The 24,063-nt window shown below is 44.8% G+C and overlaps 1 protein-coding gene across 1 annotated transcript in view; it reads left to right on the top strand.

Annotated features, from left to right (window-relative positions):
• Positions 1 to 24,063, top strand: part of LOC133442130 (zinc finger protein 665-like) — a 64,801-nt gene that overhangs the window by 11,223 nt on the left and 29,515 nt on the right. The gene's annotated exons all lie outside the window — the stretch shown is intronic.

Genomic DNA, 24,063 nt, shown 5'->3' with positions numbered 1-24,063 from the left:
TGCACACCTGGTTCCCATGATCATCAGTTCCCCTTTATATACCGGCCCATTTCCACATGCCAGTTGCCAGATTGTCTAGCGTTCATGCCTAGCTTTCCAGCATTCCTGATTCTGTCTGTTTCTGCCTGCCTGCTTGTGACTTTGCCTGATTCCCGGTTTTTGGATTTTTGCCTGCCCCTTGCCTGGATTTGTCTGCCTGATCTGCCTGTCTTCCCGGTTTTTGACTCCTGCCTACCTCTGACCTGATTAAAGCCTCTTGGACTCTGATACTCCGTTTGATGTTGTTCATTTGGGTTCTCTGTCTTTTGAGCCGTGACAGTACAATCTTGCCAAAAGTATGAACCCAGCCAGCATGGACCCACCAGGAAAGAACGTGGATCTGTGGGAGCTCTTTTACGGTGACAAAGTGGCGTCCTACCACCGTATGTTGAAGGGGACAGGGACATGCCGCCAGCCCCAGCCTGTTGCTGTTCCCGAGGTGGTCCCGGACCCACCCCAGTCTCTTCCCCCTTTCTGGGGAACACTCCTGGCTCGAAATGGGCCCAGGAGTCTCCAGCTTCAGGAGAAAAGACGGCGGCGGCAGTCCCAGCCTGTTCTGTTCCGGCGGTGGTCCCGGTCGCATCGCCCCCCTGTTCCGGTTCTATCGGTGGTCCTGGACGCATCGCCCCCTGTTCCTGCTCCAGCGGTGGTGATGGTCCCAGAACCTCCTCAGCCAGCGCCGAGGACCCGGGTTCCCCCCAAGCCGGCTCCCCGTATCCTGCCTGCTACGCCCCCAGACCGACCTCCTGACCCAGCTGCTACGCCCCGAGACCTCCTGACCCGCCTGCTACGCCCCCAGACCAATCTCCTGACCCGCCTGCTACGCCCCCAGACCTTCTGACCCGCCTGCTACGCCCCCAGACCTCCTGACCCGCCTTCTTCGCCCCCAGACCGACCTCCTGACCCGCCTGCTACGCCCCGAGACCTCCTGACCGGCCTGCTACGCCCCCAGACCTCCTGACCCGCCTGCTACGCCCCCAGACCTCCTGACCGGCCTGCTACGCCCCCAGACCTCCTTACCCGCCTGCAACGCCCCCAGACCTCCTGACCCGCCTGCTACGCCCCCAGACCGACCTCCTGACCCGCCTGCTACGCCCCCAGACCTCCTGACCCGCCTGCTACGCCCCCAGACCGACCTCCTGACCCGCCTGCTACGCCCCCACACCTCCTGACCCGCCTGCTACGCCCCCAGACCTCCTGACCCGCCTGCGCTGCCCCGAGGGCGGCCTCCGGAACTGTCTCGGCGGTCGGCCCGGCCCCCTGAACTTTGGCCGTGTGTCGGCCTGGGACTCTGATACTCCGTTTGATGTTGTGCATTTGGGTTTTCTGTCTTTTGAGCCGTGACACGACCACTGGTGCTCGGTTGACTTTGTGCTTAAAGACTGTTGAATGGAATGGTTTCAAGAGCCAGTCCTGCAAAGGATAAGTAGAGTCTCCAAGAAGGAAATACCCAGCAGTCACTGTGTATTCCTGATGTGAGCTAGGAAGTTGTTCCTCCCACTGGCTAACTCCTGTGTATGTATTATATATGTAATCAACCATTTGTCCTTGAGAGGTAAACTTTCAGAATTGATTCCTTGAATGCTTTGCTAAATTTGCCCCTTTTGACATTTCTTGATATTTTGATGTTAAATCCACTGTTTTTGGCCATTTTTTTACATTTAATAAATTTCAGTACCCTTTTACCTGAAGTCTCCATTAACACCAAACTTGGCACAATTACTTTTTTGGATTGTACTTGTCAAGCCTAACAGGTTATACAGGAATATATCATTTTTATATCATATTTATTAAAAAAATAATACCAGTGTTAAGAGTCTGTCCGGATCAGTCCGGATATTTAGTAAAATTCATCAATAGCAAAAAAAACACGTCAGATGTTAAAAAAGTGATTTGAACGTAGAAAGTTTTGGTCCTTCACATCATGTCTGGCGTACACACATTTCTCAGGTTTTGTCCGTTGGCGACACTCACTGGTGATGCAGTGAAGTGCAGAATATGAGGAAACGTAGCGTCAACAATAAGTTCACGACCACGTGAAGGACACGACAGTCCTGGACCTGGACCTGGACCTGGACCTGGACCTGAACCTGAACCTGGATCTGGATCTGGACCTGGATCTGGAGCTGCAACAATCTCACAATCAACCACATGAACATATAAAGGTCGGAGCTCAAAGATGTAACCTGTCAATCACAATGTCAGCCTTGGTTCTGTTAGTAGAACCTTTTCTTTCTTCTTCCTCTACAGCTGATGGAGGGATCTCTGCAAACACTCCTTTATCTGCTCTCTTTCTTCTTCCCTCTACAGCCGATGGAGGGATATCTATTAACACTCCTTTATCTGCTCTCTTCTTTCTTCTTCCTCTACAGCTGATGGAGGGATCTCTGCAAACACTCATTTATATGCTCTCTTCTTTCTTCTTCCTCTACAGCTGATGGAAGGATCTCTACAAACACTCCTTCATCTCCTCTCTTCTTTCTTCTTATCTCTACAGCTGGAGATGATGAGAGTCCAGGACGGATGAGTCGTGTCCTGATTGTCCACAGAGTTGAAGCAGAACCAGTTTGTGTGGACAAACTCTGACTGGACCATGATGATGATGATGATGATGATGATGATGATGATGATGATGATGATGATGATGATGATGATGATGATGAAGGAGATGTACATAGTTTCTGAATTCCAGAGTTTTACAAGCTTCTCATATATCCATTTATTTCATGTTGAGTCCAAAAGTGTTTATTGTCATTATATTATTGTAAAAAAAAACAATACATCCAAATGTAGCCTTTAATTAGGGCCCGAGCACTTACAGTGCGAAGGCCCTATTCATTTTCTTTCTTTCTTTCTTTCTTTCTTTCTTTCTTTCTTTCTTTCTTTCTTTCTTTCTTTCTTTCTTTCTTTCTTTCTTTCTTGCTTGCTTGCTTGCTTGCTTGCTTGCTTGCTTGCTTGCTTGCTTGCTTGCCTGCTTGCCTGCTTGCCTGCTTGCCTTTTTTTCCCCCCTAAACGTGCCATTACTTCGGCCGTTAATGCGGCCCGAATTGTATGGTGTGTTATACATTAAAATGTGCGTCTCGATGCTGTGACGATGCGCATTACTTTTCTCAGTCAAGAGCATTACCGTGGCGACGATTATCTTCATCTGATTGGTCGATATTTGATAGTTTCACCAAAAGTCACCAAATTTTGCATGCAAGCCAGGCCTGGCGATAAATTTGATATTTCATCGTTTGCATTAATGGGCGTGGCCTATTGGCTCAACAGCGCCTCCTAGAATACTTTTCTTTACCATAACTTTTGAATGGGTGATAAAGACATGTGGGTTGTGTCATCGGACTCGGTATTGAGTCCTTGACTTTCATTGGCCTGAATTAGCCCCGCCCCTTCTTCTGATTGGTTGTCCCTATTTTCTGTTATAACTTTTGAATGGTTTGACGTAAAGACTCGTGGGTGTTGTCATCAGACTCTGTATTGAGTCCTTCACCTTCATTGGCCTGAATTAGTCCCGCCCCTTTTTCTGATTGGTTGTCCCTATTTTCTGCTATAACTTTTGGATGGTTTGACATAGGAAGTCGTGGGTGGTGTCATTTCTGATATGCTTATGGGGGACGGTGGCCATGACTGCGAGGGCCCGTTCATCGCTGCTTGCAGCTTTAATTTCTACTTGAGTTTCGTTCCACATTGTTCCTCAAGCGCTTCGTCCAAAGTAGTACGGAGGAGGTTTCTACTACTAATGTACTGACGGATAAATGTCTGCGCTGCCGCGGCGGAGCTGCTCAGCAAAGCAGCCGTCTCGTCCACCGAGTCACATGACTCCCCCAGAGTTTTCTTTTTAATTACATGTTTCCGTTTCATTCCAAGTTTTCCTTTTTGTTGTTGTCGTGTTTTCAGCTTCGTCAGGTTTTTAAAGTTTCTCTCCGCGTCACTGATGAAGAGAGAGAGTGAAGGGATCCGTGGAAATAACGTTTGTTCATGAAACACGAAGCACAAATGAACTTGACTTGGTCAATGAATGTTCCTCAGAGTTTGTTGTAAATATTGTAAATGTTTTCTGGATATTAGTATGATTGTTAACACTTCAAAGAAAGTCAAAAATCTTCAGTAAAACTTGGATCTTTTCTCTTGTTCAGTTTACTGTGGTTAATAAGTGTTTGTCTGTGATTAGTCTCAGTACCAGGAGCAGCACCGACCACCACAAGGCACTTTTTATTCTCTTGTTCACCATCAGCACAAATCTGACTTTTATTTCATAAGAGAGATCATTTATCACTCTCTTTCTTTTATTTATTGTAATACTGACATAGATTACAATCTCATTTTACCACAAACTGCACAAAACACTTGAATATGCGTCAGATATGAAGAAAGAACCGCAAAGGTTTAAGCCAACATAGATGAACTGAATTGAATTAAAACACATCAAAATCAGATTTATTGGCCAAGTTTGAACTTTGCCCAACAAGGAATTTGACTCCAGTTATTTCACTCACTGTACCCAGATTTAAAAATAGCAAACAGTAAATAAACAAATGTGGCACTTATTAACATATATACAATTAAAAAAACTGAAAGGTGCAGCAGTGTGAGGTAGATATGATTATTGGAAGGTGCATTGTTACAGCATATGATAGTGTTACTTTAATTACTGTTATTTTTAGGGCCCAAGCACTGACAGTGCGAAGGCCCTATTGTATCTGTAAGAATTTTTTTTTTTCCTTGTTTTTCTTCCGGCGAAATGAGGGCCTTTTTCCCCCTAAACGTGCCCCAAAAGTCACCAAATTTTGCACCAAGCCAGGCCTGGTGATAAATGTGATATTTAATGGTTTGCATTCATGGGCGTGGCCTAATGGCTCAACAGCGCCCCCTAGAAAACTTTGTGCCTCAAGCCCCACTATACGGTTTGACGTACATGCACGAAAATCGGTACACACCTGTATCATGTCGCAACTTAAAGAAAAGTCTCTTGGCGCCATGGCCCAAACCCAACAGGAATTCGGTAATTTCGGCTCAATTTATGCCATTTCTTCGGCTGTTAATGCGGCCCGAACCGTAACCTGCACCCAGGTGTGTTATACATCAAAATGTGCGTCTCGATGCTGTGACGATGCGCATTACTTTTCTCAGTCAAGAGCGTTACCGTGGCGACGATTATCTTCATCTGATTGGTCGATATTTGATATTCCCTATTTTCTGCCATAACTTGTGAATGGTTTGACTTAGAGAGTCATGGTGGTGTCATCGGACTCGGGTTTGAGTCCTTGACCTTCATTGGTGATAATTACACATGCGAGGGCCCGTTCATCGCTGCTTGCAGCTTTAATTTCATTTGTTTCAGGACTGTACTTGTCTGACCTCTTTCTTTGAAAGGTGAAAACACACTGATCAAACACTGGGGACGTCATTACATTCACCGATTTAATTGGGAGCGAATGTTCTGGTTCGGTACAGGCATTAGAAATAAAAAGATCAACACCAACCTGCTTGACTTTGTATTAAGCCATGCCAGATTAGTGGTCAAACTCAGGAGAAACTCTGCTCATTTTGAAGGGAGGATGGTGGATGTGTGGCTAAAATTTTAGATTTGTTTTGAAGAAGGATTTATATCTAATTCTGAAACATGACCCGAAATGAAATGAAAAAATGAGTTCATTTATATGTTTGTTGAAGGGAATACTTTAGTTGAAGTAACGGCAGGAGACAGGCTGATGCTCCATTTCTAATTTTGCTTCGGGATCTGTTAACAGTATTAGAACCAACCTTTTTTTTCACTTTGGAAGTATGTTTTTGCTTTGAACATGACTGTGTGCAGATGGAAATTTATTTGGAGATTTGAATGTTATATGGCTTGTTTTTTTTACATTACTTTGAAAAGTAATGTCTTGATTGTGACGGAGATCAAAGAATGGAAAGTTTTGTTTAAAAAGCGATAATGCATGAAAAGTTTTTAATGTAAAGTATTTTTTTCATAATAAAAGATTTTTAAAAAATGCGGCCGATCTCGTCTGATCTCGGAAGCTAAGCAGGGTCGGGCCTGGTTAGAACTTGGATGGGAGACCGCCTGGGAATACCAGGTGCTGTAAGCTTTTTCAACCAGCAGAGAGCGCTAGAGCTCAATCTACCCACACATGTTTCAACGTGGTAACAGCGACCACTCACATGTAAAGTTCACCTTTATTGTTTCATCATAAAAAAACAACATTCTGGCCATGCTCTTGAGTGAATCTTTGTGTGTTATTTCACAAACATGAAACATTTCATTTATAGAAAAACATTGTGTAAGTTAACTCTGAAATATAGTGAGTAGATTTCAAACAATCTCCCGTTGGTCCTGGACTATATTTGCAGAGCCAGCCCAAGATCATATAGTTTGAAACGTCATTAAAAATCCCAATAATTGAATCAGAGGGTCTGCAGATAATCCAGACGTTTTGTTGTCAAAGTTCTAATGTTTTTCCACGTGTAATTTGAATATCTAGGACTTAACTGGGTTTCTGCAGTAACTGCAATCAGAAGTGATCTGATTTTCATCACACGACACAATAATAGACCAAGAATGTAATAAATCTGAAAACACAAATATGCAGACTGGATGTTTGGATCTTCACGTGACTTTCAGCAGGTGGTTAGCATGTAAGGCAAGGCAAGTTTATTTGTACAGCACAATTCAACACAAGGTCATTCAAAGTGCTTTACATCATCATTAAAAGCGGCAAGACACAATTAAACAGTAAATAACAAATAAAATGATAAGAAAAGAGGTAAAATAATAAAAAGCACAGGTTGTTAAAAAGTAAGGGCAGTAGATCCAGCAGGTTCATCTCATTCTTGTAAAAGTCTATGTATGACTTCCTCATGCAGTATTCTATGTGACGTCATGAACGACATCACGTGTCTTTGACGACGTTCCGAGGCTGCAGGAAAGAGGATTGGAACGTGTCTGTGAGTCTAATGCTGGAACTGATTTGCTGAAAACGATGATGACACTTATCAAGTGTGCTGTAGCATTTGTGTTTTCTTCATCTCAACTAAACAACACAAACACCTGCATGCTGTCCTTTGACGAGCGAGTCTCTCCTTAAAGTTTACCAAAACCTGTGAGAAAGAGTTCTGACTTTTGTGAATGAATGTAAAATGATTATGCAAGTAATTCTGGTTGTAGTTTTGACAATCACATTCAATAGATGGATCCTGTTCATCCTGCGTCGTTTTTCAAGAGGAAAGTAAATGAAAACATGAAGGCTGTTCTTGGCTCAAATAAATTATTCATTAAACTTTATTAAACTATTTATTAAACGACAAAGAGACAGGCTGGAATGCAGAAGGCTGGCAGGCAGGAGTTTGTTCCAGGAATGGTGGTCTGGTTCGTGGGTGTGTGCTGCTGCCTGTCAGTCCGTGTCCAGGCCTGGAGGTCTGGCTCCGGGGACGACCCCCGATCTAAGCCCCGTTCAGCTCGGCTCTCCTCCCCGCGAGCCTCTGGTCCAGCTGGTCCGGGGTCTCTCGGTCTCCTCCACCGTCCCAAAGACCCCCTGGACCCCATGCTCAAACACCCAGCTCACCAGCCCAACCCGGGGGTCTTCGGCGGATTTATGTCCGGGAATGGTGCGCCGTCCTCGGCCTCGCTGGCTGACAGGTGCCCCCTCGTCCCTGGAGGAAAAAAGTCAAAGATACTCCGATTTAAACCAAACTTTACACACTTATAGGCACCTATAGGATGATGTTAAATCTGGGGTATAGGCTTCCAGGACCTCACGGTTCACCAGATATAGTCTATAACATTTGTATACAACTTTACTACAAATCACTTCCATTGTGTTGAAAATGCTCTGAAACGTGCTTTAAACCACTTCCTGGACGAACTCTTTCGGATGTTGCACTTTGTACTTTTCTCCGTTCGTGGTCCGCCAGACTCCATGTTTGTTCTGAAGGTCTCACGTGGTGCTTGCTCACGGTTCATAATATGAGTCCGAGACCACCAGGAGAGAGTTTAGAATATTCTGGAGGGTAGAACGGCGTCGTTTGGCCCGAGTTTTTACCGCTAAATCGCTCGGGTCGGGACTTCCACCCAAGGACCGGTGATCGACGAACAAGTGTCCGATAACGGTGCGCCTTTCTCGGACTCGGTAAGCTGGAAGTCCCGGTCCTCGGCCCGGTTGTCATGAATTTTAGAGGACCTCCAGCGGGGTCTGTGGGACCCCAAAGACGCTCATCCACGGTTGTTTCACCTCTCCAGCACCTTCCAGAGCTGTGAAACTAGCCATCAGCCTGTGTGTGCAGGACCTCACAAACTGTCCAAACTTTCCAAAAACACCTTATTATGAACAATTTCCCAGTGTGTTTTAGTGTCCTGACACGTGTTTTGAACCACTGACTGCGTAAACAGCCGAGGATGACACTTTGTCTTTGTTTTCTTTCGATCAGAAGCTCAGGGCATGGTATGGCTCTCTCGGTCCGGTTCTGGGTCCGTCTGCCTCCGGGGACGACCCCCGCAGTCTCAGCATCACTTGGCAGCGGATCTAAGCCCCGTGATGCTGGCGGGCCTCCCCACGAGCCTCTGGTCCAGCTGGTCCGGGGTCTCTCTGAACCTCTCGGCCTCCTCCTCCGTCGGGCAACGCTCACCGACCCGATGCTCACCATCCCAAAGACCCCTGGACCCCATGCTCAAACACCCAGCTCACCGGCCTAGCGCGGGGGTCTTCGGCGGATTTGTGTCCGGGAATGGTGCGCCGTCCTCGGCCTCGCTGGCTGACAGGTGCCCCCTCATGCCTAGAGGAAAAAAGTTAAAGATTCTCTGATTTACACCAAACTTTATTCACGTATAGGCACCTATAGGCTGACTTTAAATCTGGGGTTCCCCAGATATAGCCTATAACATGTTATTTACACTTTACTACAAACCTATTTCACTGTGTTTTAAATGTTCCGAAACTTGCTATAAAACCCTTTATGGGAGAACGTTTTTGGACGTGGCACTTGAAGTGTATCTATAGTGGAGGAGGGGGGGGAAACCCCGCCACCCGATAGACCAGAGACAAGGAAGAACCCTGAACCCAGGCCACCCGCAACCCCAAAGAGGCTGGAAAGAGGGCGGGAGGAAACCCCCCCCAGCAAAGCCCCGCCCCTCCCAGTGAGGCCCAGCCCCCCCAGCGAGGTCTGCCCCCTCCCAGCGGCCGCCAAGGGGACCTACGGGCCCCCACGACTACTGGAAGAGGCAGCCAGGGAACCCACAGCGGTGGACCGGGATCCGGGAGAACCCTGTCCTCACCATGTTCTTGTTCCAGTGGTGGTCCCGGACGCACCTCATCATGTTCTTGTTCCAGTGGTGGTCCCGGATGCACCTCACCATGTTCTTGTTCCAGTGGTGGTCCCGGACGCACCTCACCATGTTCTTGTTCCAGTGGTGGTCCCGGACACACCTCACCATGTTCTTGTTCCAGTGGTGGTCCCGGACGCACCTCACCATGTTCTTGTTCCAGTGGTGGTCCCGGACACACCTCACCATGTTCTTGTTCCAGTGGTGGTCCCGGACGCACCTCACCATGTTCTTGTTCCAGTGGTGGTCCCGGACGCACCTCACCATGTTCTTGTTCCCAAGGAGGTACCGGACGCACCCCAGCCTGTCCCCGTTTCTCTGCCTGTGCCTTAGCCGTAACCCAGGCCCCTGCCAAGGACCCCGTCTCCCCCTCAATCAGCCCCTCAGACTCTTTGCCCCCTTCAGTCGGCCCCTCGGACACTTTGCCCCCCCTCAGCCGGCCCCTCAGACTCTTTGCCCCCCGAAGCCAAGGTTCCTACCACAGCCAACGGCCCAAGCCTCGGTCCCGAGGACGACCCCCTGAGCTCTGACTCTGCGTTGGTCTGGTGTGATAAACTGACTGGTTCAAGCTCGGTTGACCCGACACTGACCTGACCCTGAACCGAGGCACAACTCCAGGACAAGGGTTGAACTTTCTGTTTGGAGGTAAAAAATAAATAAATGTAAGGTCAATCATGTCACTGTGCCATGTGTTGACTGCTACAGATACACGTGTGGCAAATGCAGAAGGGAGATGCCATGGCAGTGCCGGGATTGTGTGTGAGAGCTCAAATGTACACACTCACTGCCACTCTAACACTGTACCCACATAATGCTTTTTTATTATTTGTAAATATGTTTTGGTATTTTTTTTATCAAAAAATCTCAGAAATAAAGGAAAAAAAAAGTTTATTGATCCCTTCCTTCCTGTTGATCCTTCCCACTGCATACAGCACATTGTCCAGTTTATGTCTTTGTGTGGCAGGTCGGGTGTTGCTCTGCTCCACCCCCTCCCACTCAATCGGCATCACCGGTGCTTGATTGTTCATTGGCATCACCTGTTTAATCACTGCGTTCCTGCAGGGAGCATCCTCTCCCTGGCATTGACCTGGAAAGGCCCTGTGTCGGCGTGCTCCGGTTGTTTGGCTGGCTCTGTTCTCTTGGTGTTGGTGTGATTATTGTGTGGTTGTTCGCAAGGTAAGTGTGGGTGTGTCAACGTTGTGCAACGTTATGGCACATTATGGTATAACAACCGCCGTGATTTAGTTATTCTCAGTGTTGGCCGTGTCAGTTGGGTTGCAGCTGGAGGAAGTGTGGTGTCCCCTCTCTGCTGTTTTGCAGACTGGGACTGGATCGTGAGTTTTAAAGCTCTCTTTATCAGTAAGCATGCTCTTTTTTATTAATCTTTGTTGGCTATAGTAGCCCTATGCTAACAGCTGTTGCCCTCTGCTCTATCCTGCTGTAGCTGCGGAATCTGCAGCGGTTTTGTCTCTCCTCCTGCGCTCCGAGGATGCACAGCTTATTGCTGACCATCACGGCCATCCAAGTTAAACCTCTGCGGCCTCCAGCCTTGGTGCAGCCGCTCCGTTTTCACTCTGTCTTCCACGCCATTGTGTTGTTTCTGGTTTCTCTCCACGCAGCATCAGACTGAAGCCCCACCGCAATTGTTGTGTTGTTTCTTTGTTTGTTGGTTTATTTCTTTGTTCATTTTTGGTTAATTATTCATCTGCTTTCCGGTTCCTCCTTGGGCCAGCTGTTTAAGGTATTTTTTCTTTCTGTTTATTTATTTTCTTTTTTTAGTCGCATCTGGTTATTTTGTTTAGTTTTATTTTGGTTACATTTCTGATTTTGTTTATTAAGCTATGGGTTGTCACCCATAGCTGAGTTATTATATAAGTAAATTTAAGTATTTGTATTTACCTTAAAACAATTAATTTGTATTCTTTATGTTGTGCATGTGGGTGTGAATGTTGTGTGAGTGTTTTAGAATAGGCCATTTTAAATATTTGTATAACCCAACCCTCGAGTGTCGATTCACCTAATTTAGTTTCTTTTCCCCTGGACAGGAGCTGGGTAGTGCGTGGCAGACTCCCCATCTCTCATCCCTTCAGTTTGTTGTGGCACGTGGTGGTTTGGTTTGTAGTATTGTTGTGTGTTTTAAGTTTCTTTACTCTGTCTGCCTCCCTGAGCTTGGCCCTGTTCCCCTTTTTTTTTTTGTTTATTTCCCCCTTAACCTACTGTTGTTATAGCAGACACTCGGGTTGCAGAGAACATGTTCATTTTAAATCTAGTAAACCATTGTTAAATAAAAATAATTTATATATTTTTGGAAGTCCGTCTCATGTCCTCTTTTAACTTGGCGTAACGAATCTGTGTGACCTCATAGTAGTAGGACAACTTCCCCCTCTGCACTACGTCTCGCCACATTATCATTTTATTTCATTTTATTTTTTATTTACTGTTTAATTGTGTCTTGCTGCTTTTAATGTTGATGTAAAGCACTTTGAATTACCTTGTGTTGAATTGTGCTATACAAATAAACTTGCCTTGCCTTACATGCTAACCACTTGCTGAAAGTCACGTGAAGATCCAAACATCCAGTCTGCATATTTGTGTTTTCAGATTTATTACATTCTTTGTCTATTATTGTGTCATGTGATGAAAATCAGATCACTTCTGATTGCAGTTACTGCAGAAACCCAGTTAAGTCCTAGATATTCAAATTACACGCGGAAAAACATTAGAACTTTGACAACAACACGTCTGGATTATCTGCAGACCCTCTGATTCAATTATTGGGATTTTTAATGACGTTTCAAACTATATGATCTTGGGCTGGCTCTGCAAATATAGTCCAGGACCAACGGGAGATTGTTTGAAATCTACTCACTATATTTCAGAGTTAACTTACACAATGTTTTTCTATAAATGAAATGTTTCATGTTTGTGAAATAACACACAAAGATTCACTCAAGAGCATGGCCAGAGTGTTGGCTTTTTATGATGAAACAATAAAGGTGAACTTTACATGTGAGCGGTCGCTGTTACCACGTTGAAACGTGTGGGTAGATTGAGCTCTAGCGCTCTCTGCTGGTTGAAAAAGCTTACAGCACCTGGTATTCCCAGGCGATCTCCCAGCCAAGACCCTATGCCCACCAATGGTTGAGCTCTGTTCAGCAGAGAGAGCGCTCAACCCGCCAATCATTGAGCGCTGTTGAGCAGCAGTGATCGCTCAACCCACCAATCATTGAGCGAGACACGTCTGTACGGCGGCCATGACAGTCTGACACCTCAGGGGACGGTTTGAGTGAAATATTGATTAATCTGTATTGAAACCATAGCCGCGGGAACTAATTCACAGTAGGGGGTGCGTGCCGGGCGAGAAAAAAAATTTAGTATTATTTCGGTTATTTTACCCTAATGTAATGGATCTTATTGACGGAAATGTAACAATAAAGAACTGCACCTTTCCTTTCCACACGCAAATAGGAACAAACTGCTCCAGACAATTAACCAGGCATAGTTAGCTGATCCTGATTGACACAGCATATTTATTAACAGAACTCGTTCAGAACAGGAAACCCATCAGAACAAACAAATAGCAACAAATAGCAATCAGAATGATGGGATGCCGTGCGGGCCGTGCCTCAGTTGCCCACCACAACGTCTTAACCAGACGTCTCTCTGTGTAGGAAAAATAACAAGGAAAGACACATATGCTTGTTTTACTTCCTTTGAGTAATAAAACCACCAATTCTCTTGCATGGCCACGTTATCAAAATATATGCCAGGTCCAGTGCTTATTTGTAAAGTGAGAGGTCCCGGAGCGCAGAGGATGAGTGCGGTGCGAGAGGAAAAAAAAGCGACACACACACACACACACACACACACACAGCTGGAGATTGCCCATTTCCAGTGCGCTTTTGGCTTTTACGCATGGAACGAAGAAACAAAACAGCACACACACACACAGAGATGCGCTGTGTGAGACACATTAAGCAACCCAACTGTCCTTTTTAAGCCACATAGATGTACTACTTGTATAACTTTTACCATTATGCCGTTGTGCTGTTTATTGTGTTTTTGGAATTGATATGAGCGCGCATCATCATCCCTCCCTCCTGTCTGGAGGGGGTGCGGTACCAAGAGGAGGGGGTGCTGCCGCACCCCCAGCACCCCTACTTCCCGCGGTACTGATTGAAACGCTACCGTTTATAAGCCGAATAGTAAGTGGCGTGACACTTATACACAGGATTCAATTTTACGTCCAAGCATCATCTCCTTCACATTGTATTTAAACTTTCTTCATCACCCTGCTTTTCTAGCGGCAGTTTGGCGTGTATGAGGCACCGTAGCTTACACTTCAATGGCGACTTCGCTGCATTCACGCAACACATTGACGACTTGGCAGGCTCATAATCCGATTCTGGCGTATTTATGTGTTGTGTAAACTACGCCGAAGTCTCGGCAAACGCTGTGAGATGTAAATAATTGTAACAACTTGAGTTTTCCATAAGCAGTATAGTATTTTGTACCGTTGTCTGTTTAGTTGTCTCCGTTCCGCTTATGGAGTTTGGCGTCGATGGCAGTGAACGCGTTTATGTTGCCATGGTTACCGGTCGCTTCATATACATAAATATTATGCTATCATAAAATGTGGAAATCAATGTGTTTATGACGTTCACTGTAATATGTTTAATTCAACTGCAGATTTTGGTAACCTTTCACTAAATCAGTGGTGATCCTAGTTATTATTTGCATCAAATGTCACTGATTTTTAATTACACCAGTCACTAATAAGGAAGGCATTTCATTCATATAATAATGTAGATGCATCATTATCTAATGATTATAGTATTTAACCGCATATTAAACTTATATATATATGTTATAAACTTATATGTATATTTCTTCGTTCCCTGCCAACCTGCCAATCATGGAAATCAACCACTTCTGGTTTTGATGGTGTTGTCTATGACAGTTTTGAACACTTTAAAAATGTGGTCGATGAGGAATTAAGGAAGAGGAAAGTGAGTTAGAAAGTCAACATCTGTGAGCAGATGCAGATCCTCCCTCATACACAACACTACACACACTATAGTAGCATTACATTGTATATGTTGACTGTTCTTGTTTTGTTGGAATTGATTTGTTGTTTTTAACTGTTGTTTTGTTGCATCTGATATTGCTTTGTTTAAGCAGTTTGGGCTGCATTCTTGCTCTATAAATAAAGTTTATAATATTTATGATTGTTGTTATTTTAATAAAATATATTTTCTTCTTGCATGATTACTTGAGAATAATGTGTCTTTTTTTTTTTTTTTTTAGATTGTGAGCAGAAAGACACAACTCTATGCAACCTGTTACTGCCATCATTAAAATTCTTTGTACACTTATTGGCTGCATACAGTTTTTGTATAAAATGCTGCTGCAACTTTTCACTTTCCAACAATAGACTAGGTAGAATGTCAGAAATTGGCTTATTTAACATTTTGGGGGTATTTAAAGTAGCTGTATCCAAATCTGCTACAGTATGTACCAGGCTCAAAAAATAATAATTTTAAGCCTCCTAATTACTACAATAACATAGGCCTAAAAACATAGGCATTGCAGTAATTAGGCGAACAGGATAGAATATTAAAGTATCACATATCTACATGAACCCTCTCTGGCTTGTTCCTTATGAACAATAAGTTGTTTTTTTAGATATTGGATGCAAATTCGCACATAATGACGTCACACTTAATTTGGATGTGAATTTGAAAATTGTGATATGATTATTTTTTTTGTTGTCTCAGGGTAAGCAGTAATCTACAGAAGTTTCATGGTGATTGACTTTCTTTTGCCCTGTTCAGCAGTAATGCATTGCCAGTGGAGTTGATATACTTATTTCTCTATATTGAAGCATTTCAGCAGATTTGAATTCAGCAATACTGAAGAGACTTAACCCCCAGATGTTGTATTTACCATGAGTTTTATTCTCCATTCATTAATACATCAATTATCATTAATACAGAATTTGCAAAGACTCCACGAATGACCCCTGAAGCGCTTCTTCATCTTTGCTACAGCCTGGGATCGAACCCGCAACCTTCTGCTCCACCGCTTGGACACCTCCATCCCCAGGATCACCCACACCCCAGGTTGACCATAGGGACTTGGGGGGGGTCATGAGCCGTTCCCAGGCGGTCTCCCATCCAAGTTCTAACCAGGCCCGACCCTACTTAGCTTCCGAGATCAGACGAGATTGGGCGCATTTTTTTAAAATCTTTTATTATGAAAAATATACTTTACATTAAAAAATTTTCTTGGATTATTGCTTTTTAAACAAAACTTTCCATTCTTCGATCTCCGTCACAATCAAGACATTACTTTTCAAAGTAATGTAAAAAAAAAACAAGCTATATAACTTTCAAATCTCCAAGTAAATTTCCATCTGCACACAGTCATGTTCAAAGCAGAAACTATAAAATACTTCCAAAGTGAAAAAAAGGCAGATTCTAATACTGTTAATAATACTGATCCCGAAGCAAAATTAGTAACGGAGCATCAGCCAGTCTGCTGCCGTTACTTCAACTAAAGTATTCCCTTCAACAAACATATCAATGAACTCATTTTTTCATTTCATTTCGAGTGATGTTTCAGAATTAGATATAAATCCTTTTTCAAAACAGATTTAAAATATTAGCCACACATCCACCATCCTCCCTTCAAAATGAGCAGAGTTTCTCCTGAGTTTGACCACTAATCTGGCATGGCTTAATACAAAGTCAAGCAGGTTGGTGTTGATCTTTTTATTTCTAATGCCTGTACCGAACCAGAACATTCGCTCCCAATTAAATCGGTGAATGTAATGACGTCCCCAGTGTTTGATCAGAGTGTGTTTTAACCTTTCAAAGAAAGAGGTCAGACAAGTACAGGCCAGAAACAAATGAAATTAAAGCTGCAAGCAGCGATGAACGGGCCCTCGCATGTGTAATTATCACCAATGAAGGTCAAGGACTCAAACCCGAGTCCGATGACACCACCATGACTCTCTAAGTCAAACCATTCAAAAGTTATGGCAGAAAATAGGGAATATCAAATATCAACCAATCAGATGAAGATAATCGTCGCCACGGTAACGCTCTTGACTGAGAAAAGTAATGAGCATCGTCGCAGGATGGAGTCGCACATTTTGATGTATAACACACCTGGGTGCATGTTACGGTTCGGGCCGCATTAACGGTCAAATAATTGGCATAAATTACCGACTTCCTGTTGGGTTTCGGCCATGGCGCCAAGAGACTTTTCTTTAAGTTGCGACATGATACAGGTGTGTACCGATTTTCGTGCATCTACGTCAAACCGTATTGTGGGGCTTGAGGCACAAAGCAAAGCAGGCACAAAGCAATATATAATGACAATAAACACTTTTTGACTTAACATGAAATAAATGGATATATGAGAAGCTTGTAAAACTCTGGAATTCAGAAACTATGTACATCTTCATCTTCATCATCACGGTCCAGTCAGAGTCTGTCCACACAAACTGGTTCTGCTTTAACTCGACACGACTCATCCGTCCTGGTCATGCAAACCATCTCCACCTGTAGAGGGAAGAAGAAAGAAGAGAGCAGATAAAGGAGTGTTAGAAGAGATCCCTCCATCAGCTTTAGAGGGAAGAATAAAGAAGAGAGCAGATAAAGAATTGTTTGCAGAGATCCCTCCATCAGAGGTAAGAAGAAAGAAGAGAGAAGATAAAGGAGTGTTTGCAGAGATCCCTCCATCAGCTATAGAGGAAGAAGAGAGAAGAGAGCAGATAAAGGAGTGTTTGCAGAGATCCCTCCATCAGCTGTAGAGGGAAGAATAAAGAAACGAGCAGATAAAGAATTGTTTGCAGAGATCCCTCCATCAGCTGTAGAGGGAAGAAGAAAGAAGAGAGCAGATAAAGGATTGTTTGCAGTGATCCCTCCATCAGCTGTAGAGGAAGAAGAAAGAAGAGAGCAGATAAAGGAGTGTTAGCAGAGATCCCTCCATCAGCTGTAGAGGAAGAAGAAAGAAGGGGTTCTACTAACAGAACCAAGGCTGACATTGTGATTGACAGGTTACCTCTTTGAGCTCCAACCTTTATATGTTCATGTGGTTGATTGTGAGATTGTTGCAGCTCCAGATCCAGGTCCAGATCCAGGTTCAGGTCCAAGTCCAGGTTCAGGTCCAGGTCCAGGTCCAGGACTGTCGTGTCCTTCACGTGGTCGTGAATTTATTGTTGACGCTACGTTTCCTCATATTCTGCACTTCACTGCATCACCAGTGAGTGTCGCCAACGGACAAAACCTCAGAAATGTGCGTACGCCAGACATGATGTGAAGGACCAAAACTTTCTACGTTCAAATCACTTTTTTAACATCTGACGTGTTTTTTTTGCTATTGATGAATTTTACTAAATATCCATACAGACTGTTAACACTGTTATGATCTTTTTAATAAATATGATATAAAAATGATATATTCCTGTACGATTACGTTTTTTGACAAATCGTCCTCAAACCTGTTAGGCTTGACAAGTGCAATCCAAAAAATTAATTGTGCCAAGTTTGGTGTTAATGGAGACTTCAGGTAAAAGGGTACTGAAATTTATTAAATGTAAAAAAATTGCCAAAAACAGTGGATTTAACATTAAAATATTAAGAAATGTTAAAAGGGGCAAATTTAGCAAAGCATTCAAGGAATCAATCCTGAAAGTTCAGCTCTCAAAGGCAAATGGTTGATTACATATATAATACATACACAGGAGTTAGCCAGTGGGAGTAACATCTTCCTAGCTCACATCAGGAATATACAGTAACTGCTGGGTATTTCCTTCTTGGAGACTCTACTTATCCTTTGCAGGACTGGCTCTTGAAACCATTCCATGACCCTGGACGACTGACAGCAGAACAGTCTTTAAGCACAAAGTCAACCGAGCACCAGTGGTCGTGTCACGGCTCAAAAGACAGAAAACCCAAATGCACAACATCAAACGGAGAATCAGAGTCCCAGGCCGACACACGGCCAAAGTTCAGGGGGCCGGGCCGACCGCCGAGACAGTTCCGGAGGCCGCCCTCGGGGGGTAGCAGGCGGGTCAGGAGGTCTGGGGGCGTAGCAGGCGGGTCAGGAGGTCTGGGGGCGTAGCAGGCGGGTCAGGAGGTCTGGGGGCGTAGCAGGCGGGTCAGGAGGTCTGGGGGCGTAGCAGGCGGGTCAGGAGGTCTGGGGGCGTAGCAGGCGGGTCAGGAGGTCTCGGGGCGTAGCAGGCGGGTCAGGAGGTCTGGGGGCGTCCAGGACCACCGCTAGAGCCGGAACAGGGGGCGATGCGTCCAGGACCACCGCTTGAGCAGGAACAGGGGGCGATGCGTCCAGGACCACCGCCGGAACAGGGGGCGATGCGACCGGGACCACCGCTAGAGCAGGAACAGGGGGCGATGCGTCCAGGACCACCGCTAGAGCAGGAACAGGGGGGGGATGCGACCGGGACCACCGCTGGAGCAGGAACAGGCTGGGACTGCCGCCGCCGTCTTTTCTCCTGAAGCTGGAGACTCCTGGGCCCATTTCGAGCCAGGTGTGTTCCCCAGAAAGGGGGAAGAGACTGGGGTGGGTCCGGGACCACCTCGGGAACAGCAACAGGCTGGGGCTGGCGGCATGTCCCTGTCCCCTTCAACATACGGTGGTAGGACGCCACTTGCTCACCGTAAAAGAGCTCCCACAGATCCACGTTCTTTCCTGGTGGGTCCATGCTGGCTGGGTTCATACTTTTGGCCAGATTGTACTGTCACGGCTCAAAAGACAGAGAACCCAAATGAACAACATCAAACGGAGTATCAGAGTCCAAGAGGCTTTAATCAGGTCAGAGGTAGGCAGGAGTCAAAGACCGGGAAGACAGGCAGATCAGGGCAGACAAATCCAAAGGGGCAGGCAAAAATCCAAAAACCGTGAATCAGACAAAGTCACGGGCAGGCAGGCAGAAACAGACAGAATCAGGAATGCTGGAAAGCTAGGCATGAACACTAGACAATCTGGCAACTGGCATGTGGAAATGGGCCGGTATATAAAGGGGAACTGATGATCATGGGAACCAGGTGTGTAGATGGGCGGGGAAGCACAGGTGAGGGGAAAGAGAAGATGTCTGGCTGATGAGGGTGGCAGGATCTGGAACAGGAGAGTGATCATGGAAAAAACATATCCCCAACTGGGAAACCATGACAGGTTGTAGAAGATGAATTCAGCAGGTTTCCTTCTGTGATGTCCGACTGGTGAAATGAATGGTGATGACTTCCTGTCCACTACATAATCTGTGTGAAAGTCATGGAAAGACGTATGAAACATCATAGGATGTTTCTGCAGCAGCAACACTTCAGCCAGTGGTGGCAGTGGCTCGGGGTGGAGAGGAGGAAGAGATGTTAGAGATGCGCTAATGCAGTATTTGTGGAATAGTTAATGCTATAGTTAGATTACATTCTGTATCTCAGAATGGTGTAACAATAAATTTGTGCTTTTTGCAGATATATGGATTTTGTCCATCCATCTATCTTCATTCACTTGATGTGGGACTGGTTAGCGGGGGCAGCAGTCTGAGCAGAGATGTCCAGACTTCCCTCACCCCGCACATTTCCTCCAGCTCTTCTGGAGGGATCCAGAGACGTTCCCAGGTCAGCGAAAAGACATTCCCTCCGGTGTGGCCTGGATCTTCTCCTGGTGGGACATGCCAGGAACACCTTCCCAGGAGGTGTCCAGGGGGCATCATATGATAGTTTTTCAAGTTTCGGTATGATGTTGTTAGATTATTTTGCTTTTTTTGCTGTGCTGAGGTGTTTTTTGCAATTCCACACTTCATACTGATCAAATCTTTAGAGTTCATCACTCGTGTGAGTACGTTGGTGGTTCTTTAGCTGACTTGATGTGGTAAAAGCTGCTCCACACTGATCACAAGTGAACGGTTTATCTCCAGTGTGAATACGTTGGTGAATCTTTAGATCACTTGATTTGGTAAAAGCTGCTCCACACTGATCACAACTAAACGGTTTTTCTCCAGTGTGAACACGTTGGTGAGTCCTTAGATTACATCGTTGGGTAAAAGCTGCTCCACACTGATCACAAGTGAACGGTTTATCTCCAGTGTGAATACGTTGGTGAGTCTTTAGATGATCTTGTCTGGTAAAAGCTGCTCCACACTGATCACAAGTGAACGGTTTATCTCCAGTGTGAATCATCTTATGTTTTCTCAGACCTGATGAAGTGGTGAAGACTTTCTTGCAGTGATCACAACGAAAACTTGTTGGTCTCTCTTTGCCTTTTTGTTTCTGTAAGGACAGAGAAGAAGAATTAAATCATCTTGTTGGCTGACTCACAAAAGCTTTTCAGTTTCTATAAAGTGTTGTCTGTCTAAAGTGCTGTTATTGACAGCCAGAAACCTTCAGATGAAACATCTCAGTACGTCAAATCAAAAGTGTAAATGGTTAAAGCTACTAACACGAAAACCATCAAAATAGTTCATTAATAGGGATGGGTATTGATAAGATCTTCCAACCATTTTTCATTCAAGCAATGTTGAGAGCATGCATGCTGAGCTGTCTTGGATGATGAGGATCGACTAGCATGCAGCATTATTATTTTTTTGAAAAATATCTGTATATTACGCAAACCTGGCTTCTTGTTTATGCAACTTCTACCAACAAATAATAGACACAGCTATGATACCAGACTGGCCCTAGCTAATCACTTTTCTCTGCCTATGCCCAGAACCAATGCTTTGAAAAAAACCAGTAATGTATAGAGCAGTCGCACACTGGAACCATCTCCCCCATGTATAGTTGCAATAAACAAAGTGTCGGGTTTTAAAAGGAGACTGAAGCAGCTGTGGTTCAGAAGGAAGTCATGATCGGTTCTAGGTATATATTGTGATTATTGTGCAAATTGTAAGTATATTATAAATGTAATAGTAATTAAAGCTGCAAGCAGCGATGAACGGGCCCTCGCACTCATGGCCACCGCCCCCCATAAGCATATCAGAAATTACACCACCCACGACTCTCTATGTCAAACCATTCAAAAGTTATGGCAGAGAAAAGTTTTCAAGGGGGCGATGTTGAGCCATTTTGCCACGCCCATTAATGCAAACCATTAAATACCAATTTTATCACGAGGCCTGCCTTGCATGCAAAATTTGGTGACTTTTGGAGAACTATCAAATATGGACCAATCAGATGAAGGATGGGCATGCTTTCTGGCGTCTAGCGTCGCCACGGTAACACTTTTGAAAGAGAAAAGTAATGTGCGTAGTCGCAGGATGGAGACGCACATTTTGATGTATAACACACCTGGGTGCACGTTACGGTTCGGGCCGTATTAACTGTCGAAGGAATGGCATAAGTTGCGCCAAAATTACGCGATTAATTCAAAATGTTCAAAATGGCCGACTTCCTGTTCAGTTTCGGCCATGGCGCCAAGAGACTTTTCTTTAAGTTGCGACATGATACAGGTGTGTACCGATTTTCGTGCATGTACGTCAAACCGTATTGTGGGGCTTGAGGCACAAAGTTTTCTAGGGGGCGCTGTTGAGCCATTTTGCCACGCCCATTAATGCAAACCATTAAATATCACATTTTTCACCAGGCCTGGCTTGCCTGCAAAATTTGGTGACTTTTTGGGCACGTTTAGGGGAAAAAAAAGGCGTATATTATAGTGTATATTATAATGTATGAGTATATTATGATATGTAGTATATTTATACTACTATAAATAGAGGTATGGGTATATTATAAATTATAAAGTCGTTGCAAAATATTTTGCTCAAAAGTTGATACAGATCTGGTGATAGTAGCAAATATTGTTACTTAAGATGTGGATGGTGGGTTACTTAATCTTTTATTTTTACAAATTCTGCTTAACGATCCAGTTTTTATCGATTCCCTTTTCAATTCTCATTTGGGAAAAAAGAGACGACAAAAAGTTGATTAGCATCACCAATATAAAATAAATATTCTCCTGTAGAAATGAACAAATACAACATGCATCATTCTCTGGCAATTCCAGGATTCCAAAATGTTTCTAACAGAAAAAATAAATAAATAAATAAAATTGTCCTTTTTAAAAAAAGATATATGAACTGAGCAATCAAAAATAAAGCCTGTGAGCCAGTGACAAACACAACCAAGGCAGAGTCCTCTTCCTGCACGGTGCAGTGTTGCTGTAGCTTTTGCAGGATTGGTAAAATCTCGCCATAGGTCGCACTTTTGTCACTGGAGACTGCCAGTGTAAAGGTGTAATCCTTTTGCATGAGCAGCACAAACTCCTCTGCTCTTCTTAAGTCCTCATTTTATCAAGAGTGGCATGTGTTTGGGTGGCTTGAGGGGTAACATACACAACTTAAATGCTTACTATTGGGCTTTTCAATTCAAATCAATTAAATTTTATTTATATAGCGTCTAATACAACAACCTTCTTCCGGCTCTTGGTGAAGGCGGACGCTTTTCTGCTTCTCTCCCTTCTTATCTGCCCTGCTGCTGCTTTTGTCCTGTCTCGTCTTGAGAGTCTCTCCTTTTCACTTCTCCGAAACTCTACAATCATGGAATTGATTAACTGGTCCCTCAGCACCATTGACCAAATTTTTGCAACGAGAAGCCAGGGGGTTAGGGAGCCCTCCTGCCCCGACGGGACATTTTTTGCTGGTTACACGATGGAAGCGTACAAGAACTGGCGGCCGATGTGCGTAAGTCTGCGGGAGCCGTTCTGGCCTTTTCTGAGCTGCCCGAAGCTGCTGAAGGATTGAGCACGGGGCTCCGCACTCAGACTGTAACGTTGGGTGAGCAGGGCCGCAAGCTGGATGCGATTCTTGAACAGAATCGTAGGCTAGCAGGGGTCTTTGAGCTCTTTAACAAGATGGAAAACACCTTGGAGAAGCTGGGTACCCGGCTTGGCGGGGATTGATCACAAATTCGTCTGATCTGAGTTTATTGAGGAACCAGAAGACTGAAAGGCAGACGGAAAATTACTGAGCTGCCTGCAAATTGTTGATTTGATTTGGCCTTGATGGAGCGGCTTGGCAGGCCTCTTCGTCACAATCTCCCTGGAGGAATGTAAACATGACGCTCTGCACCCAACTCAACCCTCCCCCTCTCCCAAAAACACCTGCGGATCTCCCTCCCAGAACTGTACCGCTGCCCGATAACATCAAGGACTTTTGGCTGCACTCTGGGCGAAGGTTCTCGGACTTATCGCGTCACAGACTCTCACACACACACTGACACACCCCCCTCTCCATATATTCAACGCCTTCCTGGCCCCCCCCTCTTATCAGCAGCCCCTCCTGACACAGTCTCCGGGTTGGTGCGCCAGCTGCAATGGCCGCGGCCCTCACTTGGAGGACCTGTGCCGGGTCCCCCCCGACCTGCCCATATCATTTACCCATAAGCTTATGATGTTGTATTGTTGTGTGTATGTTGCTTTTCTGTGCTGAGGTGTTTTTTTTGCACCTTGACACTAGGTATTAATACACAGTGTGAAGATGCCTTTTTTCACTCTTCCTCCATCCCAGTGTCATCCTTCCTCTAAAAATGGCGTCCGTATTAATGGTGCCATCGGTGTAAACTTGAGTCAAGTTCTCTCGTCTGATTTATGTCTGACCTGGCAATAAAGCTTTTTCTGATTCTGATTCTGATTCTGAAAAGTTGTCTCCAGGATCTTTCCAGAGACCCAGAGCACGAACATAAACCCCG

This window comes from Cololabis saira, chromosome 4 (assembly GCF_033807715.1).
Source record: "Cololabis saira isolate AMF1-May2022 chromosome 4, fColSai1.1, whole genome shotgun sequence".
NCBI lineage: Eukaryota > Metazoa > Chordata > Actinopteri > Beloniformes > Belonidae > Cololabis > Cololabis saira.
Note: the sequence above shows the minus strand (reverse complement) of the source record. Positions and strands in the feature narration are given on the sequence as shown.